The sequence below is a fragment of the Opisthocomus hoazin genome, chromosome 13 (genome assembly GCF_030867145.1).
Source record: "Opisthocomus hoazin isolate bOpiHoa1 chromosome 13, bOpiHoa1.hap1, whole genome shotgun sequence".
In the NCBI taxonomy this organism is placed as follows: Eukaryota; Metazoa; Chordata; class Aves; order Opisthocomiformes; family Opisthocomidae; genus Opisthocomus; species Opisthocomus hoazin.
In genome coordinates this window covers 10,287,475-10,309,042 of record NC_134426.1, presented here as the reverse complement: position 1 = coordinate 10,309,042, position 21,568 = coordinate 10,287,475, and positions in this window count along the sequence as shown.

Here is a 21,568-nt window from a genome sequence, read left to right as displayed (position 1 = left end):
AGATGCCAGGTGGCCACCAAAATGCCATGTGGCCACCAAAAGAAGTGCCAGGTGCCCACCAAGATGCTGCGTGCCCACCTAAAGGAACACCGGCTGCTCACCAAGATGCCAGGTGACCACCAAAATGCCATGTGTCTGCCAAGAGAAACACCGGGTGCCCACCAAGACGCCATGTGCCCACCCAAAAGAAATGCTGGGTGCCCAACAAGATGCAGGGTGCTCAGCAAAATAAAGCTGGGTGCCCACCAAGATGCCAGGTGACCACAAGAACACCATGTGCCCAACAAAATAAATTTTGCGTCCCTATGAAGATGCCAGATGGACACCACAAGAAGTGCTGGGTGCCCACCAAGATACCAGGTGGCCACCAAAACACCAGGTGTAAATTAAAAGAATCTCCAGGTGCCCACCAAGGTGCCAGGTGGCCACCAAATTAAATACTGGGTGGTGAAGGAAATACCAGGGCGCCACCTGGTGAAACACTCGGGGTAAGCATTTAGGTGGCCATCAAGATAAAGTCTAGGTGCCCACCAAGATGCCAGCTGGCCACCAAATTAAACGCTTGCTGCTCATCAGTATTCCAGGTGGCAACCAATACGCCAGGGGCCCACGAAAGGAAATGCCAGGTGGCCACCAAAACACAATGTGGCCACCTAAACTAATGCTGCGTGCGCACAAAGATGCCAGGTGGTCACTATAACGCCATGTGCTCACCCAGATAAATGCCAGATGCCCACCAAGATGTCAGGTGGCCACCAAATAGTCATGTGCCCAGGAAAATCAACACTGGGTGCCCACCAAGATGCCAGGTGCCCACCAAAATGCCACATGCACACCAAAAGAAAGGCTGGGTCCTTACCAAATGTTGGTGCTCTCCAAAATAGATGCTGGGTGCCCAGCAAGATGCCAGGTGGCACCCAAAATGCCACATGCCCACCAAAAGATACACTGGGTGCCCAGCAAGATGCTGGGTGGCAAACTAGATGTCACATACCCAGCAAAATAAACAGTGTGTGCGCACATAGATGCCAGGTGGCCACGAAGAAGCCATGTGTCCACCAAATAAAGGCTGGTTGCCTGTCAAGATGCTATGTGGGCATCAAAAGAAACGCTGGGTGCCCACCAAGATGCCAGGTGTCCACCAAAAGAAATTGCACGTGCCCATCAAGATGACACGTGGCCAGCAAAAGACATGTCAGCTGCCCACCAAAAGAAATCCTGCATGCCCACAAAAACGCCATGTGGCCACCAAAACACCACATGCCCACAAGAATAAGCGATGGGTGCCCAGCAAACAAAATGCCAGCTGCCCACCAAAAGAAACGGTGGGTGCCAACCAAGATGCCAGGTGGCCAGCAAAATAAAAGCTGGCTGCATAGCAAGATGCCAGGTGCCCACGAAAAGAAATGCCAGCTGCCCACCAAAATGCAACCTGCCAACCAAAATAAATGCCACGTGCCCAACAAAACAAAACCTGGCTGCCCACCAAAACACCATGTGGCCACCAAAACACCACATGGCGACTAAAACATCACATGCCCTCAAGAATAAATGATGGGTGCCCAGCAAACGAAATGCCAAGTGCCAAACAAAATGCCAGGTTCCCACCAATACAAATGGTGGGTGCCAACCATGATGGCTGGTGTCCACCAAAATAAACGCTGGCTGCGCACCGAGACGCCAGGTGGCCACAAAAATACCACATGCCCACAAAACTAGTGCCGAGTGCCCACCAAGATGCCAGGTGGCCACCAAAATGCCATGTGGCCACCAAAAGAAGTGCCAGGTGCCCACCAAGATGCTGCGTGCCCACCAAAAGGAACACCGGCTGCTCACCAAGATGCCAGGTGACCACCAAAATGCCATGTGTCTGCCAAGAGAAACACCGGGTGCCCACCAAGACGCCATGTGCCCACCGAAAAGAAATGCTGGGTGCCCAACAAGATGCAGGGTGCTCAGCAAAATAAAGCTGGGTGCCCACCAAGATGCCAGGTGACCACAAGAACACCATGTGCCCAACAAAATAAATTTTGCGTCCCTATGAAGATGCCAGATGGACACCACAAGAAGTGCTGGGTGCCCACCAAGATACCAGGTGGCCACCAAAACACCAGGTGTAAATTAAAAGAATCTCCAGGTGCCCACCAAGGTGCCAGGTGGCCACCAAATTAAATACTGGGTGGTGAAGGAAATACCAGGGCGCCACCTGGTGAAACACTCGGGGTAAGCATTTAGGTGGCCATCAAGATAAAGTCTAGGTGCCCACCAAGATGCCACCTGGCCACCAAAAGAAACGCTTGCTGCTCATCAGTATTCCAGGTGGCAACCAATACGCCAGGGGCCCACGAAAGGAAATGCCAGGTGGCCACCAAAACACAATGTGGCCACCTAAACTAATGCTGCGTGCGCACAAAGATGCCAGGTGGTCACTATAACGCCATGTGCTCACCCAGATAAATGCCAGATGCCCACCAAGATGTCAGGTGGCCACCAAATAGTCACGTGCCCAGGAAAATCAACACTGGGTGCCCACCAAGATGCCAGGTGCCCACCAAAATGCCACATGCCCACCAAAAGAAAGGCTGGGTCCTTACCAAATGTTGGTGCTCTCCAAAATAGATGCTGGGTGCCCAGCAAGATGCCAGGTGGCACCCAAAATGCCACATGCCCACCAAAAGATACACTGGGTGCCCAGCAAGATGCTGGGTGGCAAACTAGATGTCACATACCCAGCAAAATAAACAGTGTGTGCGCACATAGATGCCAGGTGGCCACGAAAAAGCCATGTGTCCACCAAATAAAGACTGGTTGCCTGTCAAGATGCTATGTGGGCATCAAAAGAAACGCTGGGTGCCCACCAAGATGCCAGGTGTCCACCAAAAGAAATTGCACGTGCCCATCAAGATGACACGTGGCCAGCAAAAGACATGTCAGCTGCCCACCAAAAGAAATCCTGCATGCCCACAAAAACGCCATGTGGCCACCAAAACACCACATGCCCACAAGAATAAGCGATGGGTGCCCAGCAAACAAAATGCCAGGTGCCCACCAAAAGAAACGGTGGGTGCCAACCAAGATGCCAGGTGGCCAGCAAAATAAAAGCTGGCTGCATAGCAAGATGCCAGGTGCCCACGAAAAGAAATGCCAGCTGCCCACCAAAATGCAACCTGCCAACCAAAATAAATGCCACGTGCCCAACAAAAGAAAACCTGGCTGCCCACCAAAACACCATGTGGCCACCAAAACACCACATGGCGACTAAAACATCACATGCCCTCAAGAATAAATGATGGGTGCCCAGCAAACGAAATGCCAAGTGCCCAACAAAATGCCAGGTTCCCACCAATAGAAATGGTGGGTGCCAACCATGATGGCTGGTGTCCACCAAAATAAACGCTGGCTGCGCACCGAGACGCCAGGTGGCCACCAAAATACCACGTGCCCACCAAAACTAGTGCCGAGTGCCCACCAAGATGCCAGGTGGTCACTATAACGCCATGTGCTCACCCAGATAAATGCCAGATGCCCACCAAGATGTCAGGTGGCCACCAAATAGTCATGTGCACATGACTAGAGACCACCTGGCATCTTTGTGCGCACGCAGCATTAGTTTAGGTGGCCACATTGTGTTTTGGTGGCCACCTGGCATTTCCTTTCGTGGGCCCCTGGCGTATTAGTTGCCACCTGGAATACTGATGAGCAGCAAGCGTTTAATTTGGTGGCCAGGTGGCATCTTGGTGGGCACCTAGACTTTATCTTGATGGCCACCTAAATGCTTACCCCGAGTGTTTCACCAGGTGGCGCCCTGGTATTACCTTCACCACCCAGTATTTAATTTGGTGGCCACCTGGCACCTTGGTGGGCACCTCGAGATTCTTTTAATTTACACCTGGTGTTTTGGTGGCCACCTGGTATCTTGGTGGGCACCCAGCACTTCTTGTGGTGTCCATCTGGCATCTTCATAGGGACGCAAAATTTATTTTGTTGGGCACATGGTGTTCTTGTGGTCACCTGGCATCTTGGTGGGCACCCAGCTTTATTTTCGTGAGCACCCTGCATCTTGTTGGGCACCCAGCATTTCTTTTGTGTGGGCACATGGCGTCTTGGTGGGCACCCGGTGTTTCTCTTGGCAGACACATGGCATTTTGATGGTCACCTGGCATCTTGGTGAGCAGCCGATGTTCCTTTTGGTGGGCACGCAGCATCTTGGTGGGCACCTGGCACTTCTTTTGGTGGCCACATGGCATTTTGGTGGCCACCTGGCATCTTGGTGGGCACTCGGCACTAGTTTTGGTGGGCACGTGGTATTTTGGTGGCCACCTGGCGTCTCGGTGCGCAGCCAGCGTTTATTTTGGTGGACACCAGCCATCATGGTTGGCACCCACCATTTCTATTGGTGGGAACCTGGCATTTTGTTTGGCACTTGGCATTTCGTTTGCTGGGCACCCATCATTTATTCTTGAGGGCATGTGATGTTTTAGTCGCCATGTGGTGTTTTGGTGGCCACATGGTGTTTTGGTGGGCAGCCAGGTTTTGTTTTGTTGGGCACGTGGCATTTATTTTGGTTGGCAGGTTGCATTTTGGTGGGCAGCTGGCATTTCTTTTCGTGGGCACCTGGCATCTTGCTATGCAGCCAGCTTTTATTTTGCTGGCCACCTGGCATCTTGGTTGGCACCCACCGTTTCTTTTGGTGGGCAGCTGGCATTTTGTTTGCTGGGCACCCATCGCTTATTCTTGTGGGCATGTGGTGTTTTGGTGGCCACATGGCGTTTTTGTGGGCATGCAGGATTTCTTTTGGTGGGCAGCTGACATGTCTTTTGCTGGCCACGTGTCATCTTGATGGGCACGTGCAATTTCTTTTGGTGGACACCTGGCATCTTGGTGGGCACCCAGCGTTTCTTTTGATGCCCACATAGCATCTTGACAGGCAACCAGCCTTTATTTGGTGGACACATGGCTTTTTCGTGGCCACCTGGCATCTATGTGCGCACACACTGTTTATTTTGCTGGGTATGTGACATCTAGTTTGCCACCCAGCATCTTGCTGGGCACCCAGTGTATCTTTTGGTGGGCATGTGGCATTTTGGGTGCCACCTGGCATCTTGCTGGGCACCCAGCATCTATTTTGGAGAGCACCAACATTTGGTAAGGACCCAGCCTTTCTTTTGGTGGGCATGTGGCATTTTGGTGGGCACCTGGCATCTTGGTGGGCACCCAGTGTTGATTTTCCTGGGCACATGACTATTTGGTGGCCACCTGACATCTTGGTGGGCATCTGGCATTTATCTGGGTGAGCACATGGCGTTATAGTGACCACCTGGCATCTTTGTGCGCACGCAGCATTAGTTTAGGTGGCCACATTGTGTTTTGGTGGCCACCTGGCATTTCCTTTCGTGGGCCCCTGGCGTATTGGTTGCCACCTGGAATACTGATGAGCAGCAAGCGTTTAATTTGGTGGCCAGGTGGCATCTTGGTGGGCACCTAGACTTTATCTTGATGGCCACCTAAATGCTTACCCCGAGTGTTTCACCAGGTGGCGCCCTGGTATTACCTTCACCACCCAGTATTTAATTTGGTGGCCACCTGGCACCTTGGTGGGCACCTCGAGTTTTTTAATTTACACCTGGTGTTTTGGTGGCCACCTGGTATCTTGGTGGGCACCCAGCACTTCTTGTGGTGTCCATCTGGCATCTTCATAGGGACGCACCATTTATTTTGTTGGGCACATGGTGTTCTTGTGGTCACCTGGCATCTTGGTGGGCACCCAGCTTTATTTTGCTGAGCACCCTGCATCTTGTTGGGCACCCAGCATTTCTTTTGGGTGGGCACATGGCGTCTTGGTGGGCACCCGGTGTTTCTCTTGGCAGACACATGGCATTTTGGTGGTCACCTGGCATCTTGGTGGGCACTCGGCACTAGTTTTGGTGGGCACGTGTTATTTTTGTGGCCACCTGGCGTCTCGGTGCGCAGCCAGCGTTTATTTTGGTGGACACCAGCCATCATGGTTGGCACCCACCATTTCTATTGGTGGGAACCTGGCATTTTGTTTGGCACTTGGCATTTCGTTTGCTGGGCACCCATCATTTATTCTTGAGGGCATGTGATGTTTTAGTCGCCATGTGGTGTTTTGGTGGCCACATGGTGTTTTGGTGGGCAGCCAGGTTTTGTTTTGTTGGGCACGTGGCATTTATTTTGGTTGGCAGGTTGCATTTTGGTGGGCAGCTGGCATTTCTTTTCGTGGGCACCTGGCATCTTGCTATGCAGCCAGCTTTTATTTTGCTGGCCACCTGGCATCTTGGTTGGCACCCACCGTTTCTTTTGGTGGGCAGCTGGCATTTTGTTTGCTGGGCACCCATCGCTTATTCTTGTGGGCATGTGGTGTTTTGGTGGCCACATGGCGTTTTTGTGGGCATGCAGGATTTCTTTTGGTGGGCAGCTGACATGTCTTTTGCTGGCCACATGTCATCTTGATGGGGACGTGCAATTTCTTTTGGTGGACACCTGGCATCTTGGTGGGCACCCAGCGTTTCTTTTGATGCCCACATAGCATCTTGACAGGCAACCAGCCTTTATTTGGTGGACACATGGCTTTTTCGTGGCCACCTGGCATCTATGTGCGCACACACTGTTTATTTTGCTGGGTATGTGACATCTAGTTTGCCACCCAGCATCTTGCTGGGCACCCAGTGTATCTTTTGGTGGGCATGTGGCATTTTGGGTGCCACCTGGCATCTTGCTGGGCACCCAGCATCTATTTTGGAGAGCACCAACATTTGGTAAGGACCCAGTCTTTCTTTTGGTGGGCATGTGGCATTTTGGTGGCCACCTGGCATCTTTGTGGGCACCCAGTGTTTCTTTTGGTGGGCATGCGGCATTTTCGTGGGCACCTGGCATCTTGCTGGGCACCCAGTGTTGATTTTCCTGGGCACATGACTATTTGGTGGCCACCTGACATCTTGGTGGGCATCTGGCATTTATCTGGGTGAGCACATGGCGTTATAGAGACCACCTGGCATCTTTGTGCGCACGCAGCATTAGTTTTGGTGGCCACATGGTGTGTTGGTGGCCACCTGGCATTTCCTTTCGTGGGCCCCTGGCGTATTGGTTGCCACCTGGAATACTGATGAGCAGCAAGTGTTTCTTTTGGTGGCCAGGTGGCATCTTGGTGGGCACCTAGTCTTTATCTTGATGGCCACCTAAATGCTTAGCCCGAGTTTTTCAACAGGTGGCCACCTGGCATCTACTTAACCACCCAGCATTTTGCTGGGCAGGTGGTGTTTTGGTGGTACGCAGTGTCTCTTTTGGTTGGCATGTGGCATTAATCATGGTGAGCACTCAGGTTTTTGATTTGTGAGTACCTGGGGTTTCTTTTGGTGGGCATGGGGCATTTTTGTGGCCACCTGGCATCTTAATGGGCACCTGCTGCCACTTTTGTTAGGCACCTGGCTTCTTGGGGTTCACCTGGCTACTTCTTGGGCACCCGGCGTTTCTTTTGCTGGCCACGTGGCGTTTTGGCGGGCACCTGGCATCTTGTTGGGCTCCCAGAGTTCCTTTCGGTGGGCACCTGGTTTTTGCTGACCACCTGGCCTCTTGGTGAACACCTGGTGTTTATTCTGGTGGCCAGTTGCCTTCTTGGTGGGCACCCGGTATTTTTCTGGGTCACCACCAAGCACTTAGGTGGCCACCTAGCATCTCTGCAAGCACCCAGCATTTCTTTTCATTGGCAATCGGTATTTTGGTGGGTACCCACCATTTCTTTTGCTGGGCACATGGTCCTTTGGTTGGCACCCAGCTTTTCTGTTGGTAGGCACATGGCATTCATCTTGTTGTGCAGGCACCGTTTCTTTTCGTGGCCATGTGTCATTTTGGTGGCCACCTGCAATCTTGGTAGGCACATGGCATTTCTTTTGCTGGGCACGTTGCGTTTTGGTGGCCACCTGGTATCTTGGTGGGCACCCAGCACTTCTTGTGGTGGCCACCTGGCATCTTCCTAGGGACGCACCATTTATTTTTGTGGGCACATGGTGTTCTTGTGGCCACCTGGCATTTTGGTGGGCACGCAGTATTTCTTTTGGTGTGCAGCTGGCATTTCTTTTGCTGGCCACGTGTTATCTTGCTGGGCACGTGGCATTTTTTTGGTGGCCACTTGCCATCTTGCTGGCAAAGCAGCATTTCTTTTGGTGGGCACCCGGCATTTTGGGTGCCACCTGGCATCTTGCTGGGCACCCAGCATCTATTTTGGAGAGCACCAACATTTGGTAAGGACCCAGCCTTTCTTTTGGTGGGCATGTGGCATTTTGGTGGGCACCTGGCATCTTGGTGGGCACCCAGTGTTGATTTTCCTGGGCACATGACTCTTTGGTGGCCACCTGACATCTTGGTGGGCATCTGGCATTTATCTGGGTGAGCACATGGCGTTGTAGGGACCACCTGGCATCTTTGTGCGCACGCAGCATTAGTTTAGGTGGCCACATTGTGTTTTGGTGGCCACCTGGCATTTCCTTTCGTGGGCCCCTGGCGTATTGGTTGCCACCTGGAATACTGATGAGCAGCAAGCGTTTCTTTTGGTGGCCAGCTGGCATCTTGGTGGGCACCTAGTCTTTATCTTGATGGCCACCTAAATGCTTACCCCGAGTTTTTCACCAGGTGGCCACCTGGCATCTCCTTAACCAGCCAGCATTTCCTTTGGTGGGCACCCGGCATCTCGGTGGGCACCCAGCATTTTGTTTGTTGAGCATGTTGCGTTGTCGTGGCCAACTGCCATCTTGATAGGCAACCAGCCTTTCTTTTGGTGGCCACCTGGCATTTATTTTGGTGGGCTGGTGGCATTTTTTTGGTGGCCACCTGGCATTTTGGGTGCCACCTGAAATATTGGTGTGCACCGTGTGATATTTTTGGGGAGTACGTGGCATTTTGGTGACAAGCTGGCATCTTGTTGGGCACGCAGCATTTATTTTGCTGGTCACGTGGTGTTTTGGTGGGTACGCAGTGTCTCTTTTGGTGGGCATATGGCATTAATCATGGTGGGCACCCAGGTTTTTTATTCGTTGGCACCTGGCATTTCTTTTGGTGTGCATGGGGCATTTTTGTGGCCACCTGGCATTTTAATGGGCACCCGCTGCCACTTTTGGTAGGCACCTGGCATCTTGGGGGGCACCTGGCTACTTCTTAGTCACCCGTCTTTTCTCTTGCTGGCTACGTGGGATTTTGGCAGGCACGTGGCATCTTGGTGAGCATCCAGAGTTCCTTTTGGTGGTCACCTGGTTTTTGCTGGCCACCTTGCCTCTTGGTGGACACCTGATGTTTATTCTGGTTGCCAGTCGCCGTCTTGGTGGGCACCCGGTATTTTTCTGGGTCACCACCAAGCACTTAGGTGGCCACCTAGCATCTTTGCAAGCACCCAGCATTTCTTTTCATTGTCACCCAGCATCTTGGTGGGTACCCACCATTTCTTTTGCTGGGCACATGGTCCTTTGGTTGGCACCCATTTTTTCTGTTGGTAGGAACATGGCATTCATCTGGTTGGGCAGACAGTGTTTCTTTTCGTGGCCATGTGTCATTTTGGTGGCCACCTGCAATCTTGGTAGGCACATGGCATTTCTTTTGCTGGGCACGTTGTGTTTCGGTTGCCAGGTGATATCTTGGTGGGTACCTCGAGTTTCTTTTAATTTACACCTGATGTTTTGGTGGCCACCTGGTATCTTGGTGGGCACTGAGCTCTTCTTGAGGTGGCCATCTGGCATCTTCTTAGGGACACACCATTTATTTTTAGTGGGAACATGGTGTTCTTGTGGTCAGCTGGCATCTTGGTGGGCACCCAGCTTTATTTTGGTGAGCACCCAGCATCTTGGTGGGCAGCCAGCTTTTATTTTGGTGAGCACCCGCCAGCGTGATTGGCACCCACCATTTCTATTGGTGGGCACCTGGCGTTTTGTTGGGCACTTGGCATTTCGTTTGCTGGGCACCCATCGTTTATTCTTGTGGGCATGTGGTGTTTTGGTGGCCACATGGTGTTTTGGTGGGCACCCAGGTTTTCTTTTGGTGGACATGTGGCATTTATTCTGGTTGGCACGTGGCATTTTGGTGGGCAGCTGGCATTTCTTTTGGTGGCCACCTGGCTTCTTTGTGGGCACACAGCGTTTCTTTCGGTGGGCAAGTGGAATTTATTTGGCCACCCAGCATCTTCATGGGCACACAGTGTTTCTTTTGGTGGCATGTGGCATTTTTGTGGACACCTGGCATCTTGGTGGGTACCCAGCATTTATTTTCCTGAGCACATGACTTTTTGTTGTCCATGTGGCATCTTTGTGCGCACCCAGCATTAGTTTTGGTGAGCACGTGATTTTTTGGTGGCCAACTGGCATTTCTTTTCGTCGGCACCTGGCGTATTAATGGGCATCTGGCGTATTCATTGCCACCTGCAATACTGATGGGCACCCAGCGTTTCTTTTGGTGGCCAGCTGGCATCCTGGTGTGCAGCTAGCTTTTATTTTGTTGGCCAACCTGTCATTTTTTTTGCTGGGCACACATCGCTTATTCTTGTGGGCATGTGGTGTTTTGGTGGCCACATGGCGTCTTGGTGCGCACGCAGGATTTCTTCTGGTGAGCAGCTGGCATTTCTTTTGCTGGCCATGTGTCCTCTTGCTGGGCACATGGCATGTCTTTTGGTGGCCACCTGCCACCTTGCTGGCCATGTGGCATGTCTTTTGGTGGGCACTTGGCATCTTGGTGGGCAGCCAGCATGTATTTTGGAGAGCACCAAAATTTGGTAAGGACCCAGCCATTCTTTTGGTGGGCATGTGGCATTTTGGTGGGCACGTGACATCTTGCTGGGCACCCATTGTTGATTTTCCTGGGCACATGACTATTTGGTGGCTACCTGACATCTTGGTGGGCATCAGGCATTTATCTGGGTGAACACATGGCATTATAGAGACTACCTGGCATCTTTGTGCGCACGCAGCATTAGTTTTGGTGGCCACCTGGCATTTCCTTTCATGGGCCCCTGGCGTATTGGTTGCCACCTGGAATACTGATGAAAAGCGTTTCTTTTGGTGGCCAGCTGGCATCTTGGTGGGCACCTAGTCTTTATCTTGATGGCCACCTAAATGCTTACCCCGAGTTTTTCACCAGGTGGCCAACTGGCATCTGCTTAACCACGCAGCATTTCCTTTGGTGGGCACCCGGCATCTCGGTGGGCACCCAGCATTTTGTTTGTTGGGCATGTCGCGTTGTCGTGGCCAACTGCCATCTTGATAGGCAACCAGCCTTTCTTTTGGTGGCCACCTGGCATTTCCTTTCGTGTGCTGCCGGCGTTTCTTTTGGTGGCCACCTGGCATATTGGGTGCCACTTGGAATATTGGTGGGCACCCTGTGATATTTTTGGTGGGTACGTGGTGTTTTGGTGACAAGCTGGCATCTTGTTGGGCACGCAGCATTTATTTTGCTGGTCACGTGATATTTTGGTGGGTACCCAGTGTTTCTTTTGTTGGGCATGTGGCATTAATCATTGTGGGCACCCAGGTTTTTGATTGGTGGGCACCTGGCATTTATTTTGGTGTGCATGGGGCATTTTTGTGGCCACCTGGCATCTTAATGTGCACCCGCTGTTACTTTTGGTAGTCACCCAGCACCTTGTGGGTCACCTGGCTACTTCTTAGTCACCCGGCGTTTCTTTTCCTGGCCACGTGGCGTTTTGGTGGGCACCTGCAATCTTGGTAGGCACCTGGCATTTCTTTTGCTGGGCACGTTGTGTTTTGGTTGCCACCTGGTATCTTGGTGGGCAGCCTGCACATCTTGTGATGGTCATCTGGCATCTTCATAGGGACGCACCATTTATTTTTGTGGGCACATGATGTTCTTGTGGTCACCTGGCATCTTGGTGGATATCAAGCTTTATTTTGGTGGGCCCCCAGCATTTCTTTTGGTGGGCACATGGCATCTTGGTGTGCACCCGGTATTTCTCTTGGCCGACACATGGCATTTTGGTGGTCACCTGGCATCTTGGTGGGCACCCATCGTTTCTTTTGGTGGGCACATAGCATCTTGGTGGGCACCCGGTGTTTCTCTTGGCAGGTAAACGGCATTTTGGTGGTCACCTGGCATCTTCGTGACAAGTCGATGTTCCTTTTGGTGGGCACGCAGCATCTTGGTGGGCACCTGGCACTTCTTTTGGTGGCCACATGGCATTTTGGTGGCCACCTGGCATCTTGGTGGGCACTCGGCACTAGTTTTGGTGGGCACGTGGTATTTTTGTGACCACCTGGCATCTCGGTGCGCAGCCAGCATTTATTTTGGTGGACACCAGCCATCGTGGTTTGCACTCACCATTTCTATTGGTGGGCACCTGGCGTTTTGTTGGGCACTTGGCATTTCGTTTGCTGGGCACCCATCGTCTATTCTTGTGGGCATGTGGTGTTTTGGTGGCCACATGGTGTTTTGGTGGCACCCAGGTTTTCTTTTGGTGAGCACGTGGCATTGATTTTGGTTGGCACGTGGCATTTTGTTGGGCAGCTGGCATTTCTTTTGGTGGCCACCTGGCATCTTTGTGGGCATACAGCGTTTCTTTCGGTGGGCATGTGGAATTTATTTGGGCACCCGGCATCTTCATGGGCACCCAGTGTTTCTGCTGGTGGGCATGTGGCTATTTTGCTGGCCACCTGGCATCTTGGTGGGCACCCAGCATTTATTTTCCTGAGCACATGGCTTTTTGGTGTCCATCTGGCATCTTTGTGCGCACACAGCATTGGTTTTGGTGAGCACATGGTGTTTTGGTGGCCACCTGGCATTTCTTTTCGTGGGACCCTGGCGTATTGATTGCCACCTGGAATATTGATGGGCACCCAGCGTTTCTTTTGGTGGCCAGCTGGCATCTTGGTATGCAGCCAGCTTTTATTTTGTTGGCCACCTTGCATCTTGGTTGGCACCCACTGTTTGTTTTGATGGGCACCTGGCATTGTGTTTGCTGACCACCAATTGCTTATTCATGTGGGCATCTGGTGTTTTGGTGGCCACATGGCATTTTGGTGGGCACGCAGTATTTCTTTTCGTAGGCAGCTGGCATTTCTTTTGCTGGCCAGGTGTCATCTTGCTGGGCGCGTGGCATATTTTCGGTGGCCACCTGGCATCTTGGTGGGCACCGAGCGTTTCTTTTGGTGCCCACCTGGCATCTTGACAGGCAACCAGACTTTAGTTGCTTGACACATGGCTTTTTTGTTGCCACCTGGCCTGTTTGTGGGCACCCAGCATTTCTTTTGGTGGGCACCTAGCATTTTGGGTGCCACCTGGCATCTTGCTGGGCACCCAGCATGTATTTTGGAGAGCAACAACATTTGGTAAGGACCAAGCCTTTCTTATGTTGATCATGTGACATTTTGGTTAGCCCCTGGCGTCTTGCTGGGCACCCAGTGTTGATTTTCCTGAGCACATGACTATTTGGTGGCCACCTGACATCTTGGTGGGCATCTGGCATTTATCTGAGTGAGCACATGGCGTTATAGAGAGCACCTGGCATCTTTGTGCACACGCTTTCCAGGCTAGCTCTTTCTGGCTCCGAGCTATCTGCAGACGTTTGCATTTTCAGAGCAGCGCTGCTGGAGCATCCAGGCACTAACCACCAAAGCTACGTTTGAAGTTTGAGAGGGCAAGACAAGCAAGCAGCCCCAGTCTCTGTGCCTCTGTGCGAGCAGTGCCGTGGGCACATGAGGCTGAGCAACAGCTTTCCAGGCTAGCTCTTTCTGCCTGCGAGCTATCTGCAGACGTTTGCATTTTTGGAGCAGAGGTGTCAAAGGCGCCCGGCACAAACAGCCAAAAGATACGTTTGAAGTTTGAGGGGGCAAGACAAGCAAGCAGCCCCAGTCTCTGTGCCTCTGTGCGAGCAGTGCCATGGGCAGATGAGGCTGAGCAACAGTTTTTAGGCTAGCTCTTTCTGCCTGCGAGCTATCTGCAGACGTTCGCATTTTCGGAGCAGGGCTGCCGGAGGCGCCCGACATGGACCACCTAAGCTACGTTTGAAGTTTGAGGGGGCAAGACAAGCAAGCAGCCCCAGTCTCTGTGCCTCTGTGCGAGCAGTGCCATGGGCAGATGAGGCTGAGCAACAGATTTCCAGGCTAGCTCTTTCTGCCTGCGAGCTATCTGCAGACGTTCGCATTTTTGGAGCAGGGCTGCCGGAGGCGCCCAGCACAGACCACCTAAGCTACGTTTGAAGTTTGAGGGGACAAGACAAGCAAGCAGCCCCAGTCTCTGTGCCTCTGTGCGAGCAGTGCCATGGGCAGATGAGGCTGAGCAACAGCTTTCCAGGCTAGCTCTTTCTGCCTGCGAGCTATCTGCAGACGTTCGCATTTTCGGAGCAGGGCTGCCAGATGCGCCCGGCACAAACAGCCAAAAGATACGTTTGAAGTTTGAGGGTGCAAGACAAGCAAGCAGCCCCAGTCTCTGTGCCTCTGTGCGAGCAGTGCCATGGGCAGATGAGGCTGAGCAACAGCTTTCCAGGCTAGCTCTTTCTGCCTGCGAGCTATCTGCAGACGTTCGCATTTTCGGAGCAGGGCTGCCGGAGGCGCCCGGCACGGACCACCTAAGCTACGTTTGAAGTTTGAGGGGACAAGACAAGCAAGCAGCCCCAGTCTCTGTGCCTCTGTGCGAGCAGTGCCATGGGCAGATGAGGCTGAGCAACAGCTTTCCAGGCTAGCTCTTTCTGTCTGCGAGCTATCTGCAGACGTTCGCATTTTCGGAGCAGGGCTGCTGGAGGCGGACGGCACGAAACACCTAAGCTACGTTTGAAGTTTGAGGGGACAAGACAAGCAAGCAGCCCCAGTCTCTGTGCCTCTGTGCGAGCAGTGCTATGGCCAGATGAGGCTGAGCAACAGCTTTCCAGGCTAGCTCTTTCTGCCTGCGATCTATCTGCAGACGTTAGCATTTTCGTAGCAGGGCTGCCAAAGGCGCCCGGCACAAACATCGAAAAGCTACGTTTGAAGTTTGAGGGGGCAAGACAAGCAAGCAGCCCCAGTCTCTGTGCCTCTGTGCGAGCACTGCCATGGGCAAATGAGGCTGAGCAACATTTTTCCAGGCTAGCTGTTTCTGCCTGAGAGCTATCTGCAGACGTTCGCATTTTTGGAGCAGGGCTGCCGAAGGCGCCCGGCACAGACCACCTAAGATACTTCTGATGTTTGAGGGGACAAGGCAAGCAAGCAGCCCCAGTCTCTGTGCCTCTGTGCGAGCAGTGCCATGGGCAGATGAGGCTGAGCAACAGCTTTCCAGGCTAGCTCTTTCTGCCTGCGAGCTATCTGCAGACGTTCGCATTTTTGGAGCAAGGCTGCCGGAGGCGCCTGGCACAGACCAGCTAAGCTACGTTGGAAGTTTGAGGGGACAAGACAAGCAAGCAGCCCCAGTCTCTGTGCCTCTGTGCGAGCAGTGCCATGGGCAGATGAGGCTGAGCAACAGCTTTCCAGGCTAGCTCTTTCTGGCTGCGAGCTATCTGCAGACGTTCGCATTTTCGGAGCAGGGCTGCTGGAGGCGGACGACACGAAACACCTAAGCTACGTTTGAAGTTTGAGGGGACAAGGCAAGCAAGCAGTCCCAGTCTCTGTGCCTCTGTGCGAGCAGTGCCATGGGCAGATGAGGCTGAGCAACAGCTTTCCAGGCTAGCTCTTTCTGCCTGCGAGCTATCTGCAGACGTTCGCATTTTTGGAGCAAGGTTGCCGGAGGCGCCCGGCACAGAACAGCTAAGCTAGATTTGAAGTTTGCGGGGGCAAGACAAGCAAGCAGCCCCAGTCTCTGTGCCTCTGTGCGAGCAGTGCCATGGGCAGATGAGGCTGAGCAACAGCTTTCCAGGCTAGCTCTTTCTGCCTGCGAGCTATCTGCAGACGTTCGCATTTTCGGAGCAGGGCTGCCAGAGGCGCCCGGTACGGACCACCTAATCTACGTTTGAAGTTTGAGAGGGTAAGACAAGCAAGCAGCCCCAGTCTCTGTGCCTCTGTGCGAGCAGTGCCATGGGCAGATGAGGCTGAGCAACAGCTTTCCAGGCTAGCTCTTTCTGCCTGCGAGCTATCTGCAGACGTTCGCATTTTCGGAGCAGGGCTGCTGGAGGCGGACGGAACGGAACACCTAAGCTACGTTTGAAGTTTGAGGGGACAAGACAAGCAAGCAGCCCCAGTCTCTGTGCCTCTGTGCGAGCAGTGCCATGGGCAGATGAGGCTGAGCAACAGCTTTCCAGGCTAGCTCTTTCTGCCTGCGAGCTATCTGCAGACGTTCGCATTTTCGGAGCAGGGCTGCTGGAGGCGGACGGAACGGAACACCTAAGCTACGTCTGAAGTTTGAGGGGACAAGACAAGCAAGCAGCCCCAGTCTCTGTGCCTCTGTGCGAGCAGTGCCATGGGCAGATGAGGCTGAGCAACAGCTTTCCAGGCTAGCTCTTTCTGCCTGCGAGCTATCTGCAGACGTTCGCATTTTCGGAGCAGGACTGCCAAAGGGGCCCGGCATAAACATCCAAAAGTTACGTTTGACGTTTCAGGGGGCAAGACAAGCAAGCAGCCCCAGTCTCTGTGCCTCTGTGCGAGCAGTGCCATGGGCAGATGAGGCTGAGCAACAACTTTCCAGGCTAGCTCTTTCTGCCTGCGAACTATCTGCAGACGTTCGCATTTTTGGAGCAAGGCTGCCGGAGGCGCCCGGCACAGACCACCTAAGCTACGTTTGAAGTTTGAGGGGACAAGACAAGCAAGCAGCCCCAGTCTCTGTGCCTCTGTGCGAGCAGTGCCATGGGCAGATGAGGCTGAGCAACAGTTTTCCAGGCTAGCTCTTTCTGACTGCGAGCTATCTGCAGATGTTCGCATTTTCGGAGCAGGGCTGCCGCAAGCACCCGGCACGGACCACCTAAGATACGTTTGAAGTTTGAGGGGACAAGACAAGCAAGCAGCCCCAGTCTCTGTGCCTCTGTGCGAGCAGTGCCATGGGCAGATGAGGCTGAGCAACAGCTTTCCAGGCTAGCTCTTTCTGCCTGCGAGCTATCTGCAGACGTTCGCATTTTCGGAGCAGCGTTGCCGCAAGCACTCGGCACTGACCACCTAAGCTACGTTTGAATTTTGAGGGGACAAGACAAGCAAGCAGCCCCAGTCTCTGTGCCTCTGTGCGAGCAGTGCCATGGGCAGATGAGGCTGAGCAACAGCTTTCCAGGCTAGCTCTTTCTGCCTGCGAGCTATCTGCAGACATTCGCATTTTCGGAGCAGGGCTGCCGGAGGCGCCCGGCACGGACCGCATAAGATACGTTTGAAGTTTGAGGGGACAAGACAAGCAAGCAGCCCCAGTCTCTGTGCCTCTGTGCGAGCAGTGCCATGGGCAGATGAGGCTGAGCAACAGCTTTCCAGGCTAGCTCTTTCTGCCTGCGAGCTATCTGCAGACGTTCGCATTTTCGGAGCAGGGCTGCCAGATGCGCCCGGCACGGACCATCTAAGCTACATTTGAAGTTTTAGGTGGCAAGACAAGCAAGCAGCCCCAGTCTCTGTGCCTCTGTGCGAGCAGTGCCATGGGCAGATGAGGCTGAGCAACAGTTTTCCAGGCTAGCTCTTTCTGCCTGCGAGCTATCTGCAGATGTTCGTATTTTCGGAGCAGGGCTGCCGCAAGCACCCAGCACAGACCACCTAAGCTACGTTTGAAGTTTGACGGGACAAGACAAGCAAGCAGCCCCAGTCTCTGTGCCTCTGTGCGAGCAGTGCCATGGGCAGATGAGGCTGAGCAACAGCTTTCCAGGCTAGCTCTTTCTGCCTGCGAGCTATCTGCAGACGTTTGCATTTTCAGAGCAGGGCTGCCGGAAGTGCCCGGCACGGACCACCTAAGCTACGTTTGAAGTTTGAGGGGGCAAGACAAGCAAGCAGCCCCAGTCTCTGTGCCTCTGTCCGAGCAGTGCCATGGGCAGATGAGGCTGAGCAACATTTTTTAGGCTAGCTCTTTCTGGCTGCGAGCTATCTGCAGACGTTCTCATTTTCGGAACAGGGCTGCCGGAGGCGCCCGACATGGACCACCTAAGCTACGTTTGAAGTTTGAGGGGGCAAGACAAGCAAGCAGCCCCAGTCTCTGTGCCTCTGTGCGAGCAGTGCCATGGGCAGATGAGGCTGAGCAACAGATTTCCAGGCTAGCTCTTTCTGCCTGCGAGCTATCTGCAGACGTTCGCATTTTCGGAGCAGGGCTGCTGGAGGCGCCCAGCACAGACCACCTAAGCTACGTTTGAAGTTTGAGGGGACAAGACAAGCAAGCAGCCCCAGTCTCTGTGCCTCTGTGCAAGCAGTGCCATGGGCAGATGAGGCTGAGCAACAGCTTTCCAGGCTAGCTCTTTCTGCCTGCGAGCTATCTGCAGACGTTCGCATTTTCGGAGCAGGGCTGCCAGATTCGCCCGGCATGGACCACATAAGCTACATTTGAAGTTTGAGGGGGCAAGACAAGCAAGCAGCCCCAGTCTCTGTGCCTCTGTGCGAGCAGTGCCATGGGCAGATGAGGCTGAGCAACAACTTTCCAGGCTAGCTCTTTCTGCCTGCGAACTATCTGCAGACGTTCGCATTTTTGGAGCAAGGCTGCCGGAGGCGCCCGGCACAGACCACCTAAGCTACGTTTGAAGTTTGAGGGGACAAGACAAGCAAGCAGCCCCAGTCTCTGTGCCTCTGTGCGAGCAGTGCCATGGGCAGATGAGGCTGAGCAACAGCTTTCCAGGCTAGCTCTTTCTGCCTGCGAGCTATCTGCAGACGTTTGCATTTTCAGAGCAGGGCTGCCGGAAGTGCCCGGCACGGACCACATAAGCTACATTTGAAGTTTGAGGGAACAAGACAAGCAAGCAGCCCCAGTCTCTGTGCCTCTGTGCGAGCAGTGCCATGGGCAGATGAGGCTGAGCAACAGCTTTCCAGGCTAGCTCTTTCTGCCTGCGAGCTATCTGCAGACGTTCGCATTTTCAGAGCTGGGCTGCCGGAAGTGCCCGGCACGGACCACCTAAGCTACGTTTGAAGTTTGAGGGGGCAAGACAAGCAAGCAGCCCCAGTCTCTGTGCCTCTGTGCGAGCAGTGCCATGGGCAGATGAGGCTGAGCAACAGTTTTTAGGCTAGCTCTTTCTGCCTGCGAGCTATCTGCAGACGTTCGCATTTTCGGAGCAGGGCTGCCGGAGGCGCCCGACATGGACCACCTAAGCTACGTTTGAAGTTTGACGGGGCAAGACAAGCAAGCAGCCCCAGTCTCTGTGCCTCTGTGCGAGCAGTGCCATGGGCAGATGAGGCTGAGCAACAGCTTTCCAGGCTAGCTCTTTCTGCCTGCGAGCTATCTGCAGACGTTTGCATTTTCGGAGCAAGGCTGCCGGAAGCGCCCGGCACGGACCACATAATCTGCATTTGAAGTTTGAGGGGACAAGACAAACAAGCAGCCCTAGACTCTGTGCCTCTGTGCGAGCAGTGCCATGGGCAGATGAGGCTGAGCAACAGTTTTCCAGGCTAGCTCTTTCTGCCTGCAAGCTATCTGCAGATGTTCGCATTTTCGGAGCAGGGCTGCCGGAATCGCCCGGCACGGACCACCTAAGCTACGTTTGAAGTTTGAGGGGGCAAGACAAGCAAGCAGCCCCAGTCTCTGTGCCTCTGTGCGAGCAGTGCCATGGGCAGATGAGGCTGAGCAACAGCTTTCCAGGCTAGCTCTTTCTGCCTGCGAGCTATCTGCAGACGTTCGCATTTTCGGAGCAGGGCTGCCAGATGCGCCCGGCACAAACAGCCAAAAGATACGTTTGAAGTTTGAGGGGGCAAGACAAGCAAGCAGCCCCAGTCTCTGTGCCTCTGTGCGAGCAGTGCCATGGGCAGATGAGGCTGAGCAACAGCTTTCCAGGCTAGCTCTTTCTGCCTGCGAGCTATCTGCAGATGTTCGCATTTTCGTAGCAGGTCTACCAAAGGCGCCTTGCACAAACATCTAAAAGATACGTTTGAAGTTTGAGGGGGCAAGAAAAAGCAAGCAGCCCCAGTCTCTGTGCCTCTGTGCGAGCAGTGCCATGGGCAGATGAGGCTGAGCAACAGCTTTCCAGGCTAGCTCTTTCTGCCTGCGAGCTATCTGCAGACGTTCGCATTTTCGGAGCAGGGCTGCCGGAGGCGCCCGGCACGGACCACCTAAGCTACGTTTGAAGGTTGAGGGGGCAAGACAAGCAAGCAGCCCCAGTCTCTGTGCCTCTGTGCGAGCAGTGCCATGGGCAGATGAGGCTGAGCAACAGCTTTCCAGGCTAGCTCTTTCTGCCTGCGAGCTATCTGCAGACGTTCGCATTTTCGGAGCAGGGCTGCCAGATGCGCCCGGCACAAACAGCCAAAAGATACGTTTGAAGTTTGAGGGGGCAAGACAAGCAAGCAGCCCCAGTCTCTGTGCCTCTGTGCGAGCAGTGCCATGGGCAGATGAGGCTGAGCAACAGCTTTCCAGGCTAGCTCTTTCTGCCTGCGAGCTATCTGCAGACGTTCGCATTTTCGGAGCAGGGCTGCCAGATGCGCCCGGCATGGACCACATAAGCTACATTTGAAGTTTGAGGTGGCAAGACAAGCAAGCAGCCCCAGTCTCTGTGCCTCTGTGCGAGCAGTGCCATGGGCAGATGAGGCTGAGCAACAGCTTTCCAGGCTAGCTCTTTCTGCCTGCGAGCTATCTGCAGATGTTCGTATTTTCGGAGCAGGGCTGCCGGAAGCACCCGGCACAGACCACCTAAGCTACGTTTGAAGTTTGAGGGGACAAGACAAGCAAGCAGCCCCAGTCTCTGTGCCTCTGTGCGAGCAGTGCCATGGGCAGATGAGGCTGAGCAACAGATTTCCAGGCTAGCTCTTTCTGCCTGCGAGCTGTCTGCAGACGTTCGCATTTTCGGAGCAGGGCTGATGGAGGTGTCCCGGCACGGACCACCTAAGCTACATTTGAAGTTTGAGGGGGCAAGACAAGCAAGCAGCCCCAGTCTCTGTGCCTCTGTGCGAGCAGTGCCATGGGCAGATGAGGCTGAGCAACAGCTTTCCAGGCTAGCTCTTTCTGCCTGCGAGCTATCTGCAGACGTTTGCATTTTCAGAGCTGGGCTGCCGGAAGTGCCCGGCACGGACCACCTAAGCTACGTTTGAAGTTTGAGGGGGCAAGACAAGCAAGCAGCCCCAGTCTCTGTGCCTCTGTGCGAGCAGTGCCATGGGCAGATGAGGCTGAGCAACAGTTTTTAGGCTAGCCCTTTCTGCCTGCGAGCTATCTGCAGACGTTCGCATTTTCGGAGCAGGGCTGCCGGAGGCGCCCGACATGGACCACCTAAGCTACGTTTGAAGTTTGAGGGGACAAGACAAGCAAGCAGCCCCAGTCTCTGTGCCTCTGTGCGAGCAGTGCCATGGGCAGATGAGACTGAGCAACAGCTTTCCAGGCTAGCTCTTTCTGCCTGCGAGCTATCTGCAGATGTTCGCATTTTCGTAGCAGGGCTACCAAAGGCGCCTTGCACAAACATCTAAAAGATACGTTTGAAGTTTGAGGGGGCAAGAAAAAGCAAGCAGCCCCAGTCTCTGTGCCTCTGTGCGAGCAGTGCCATGGGCAGATGAGGCTGAGCAACAGCTTTCCAGGCTAG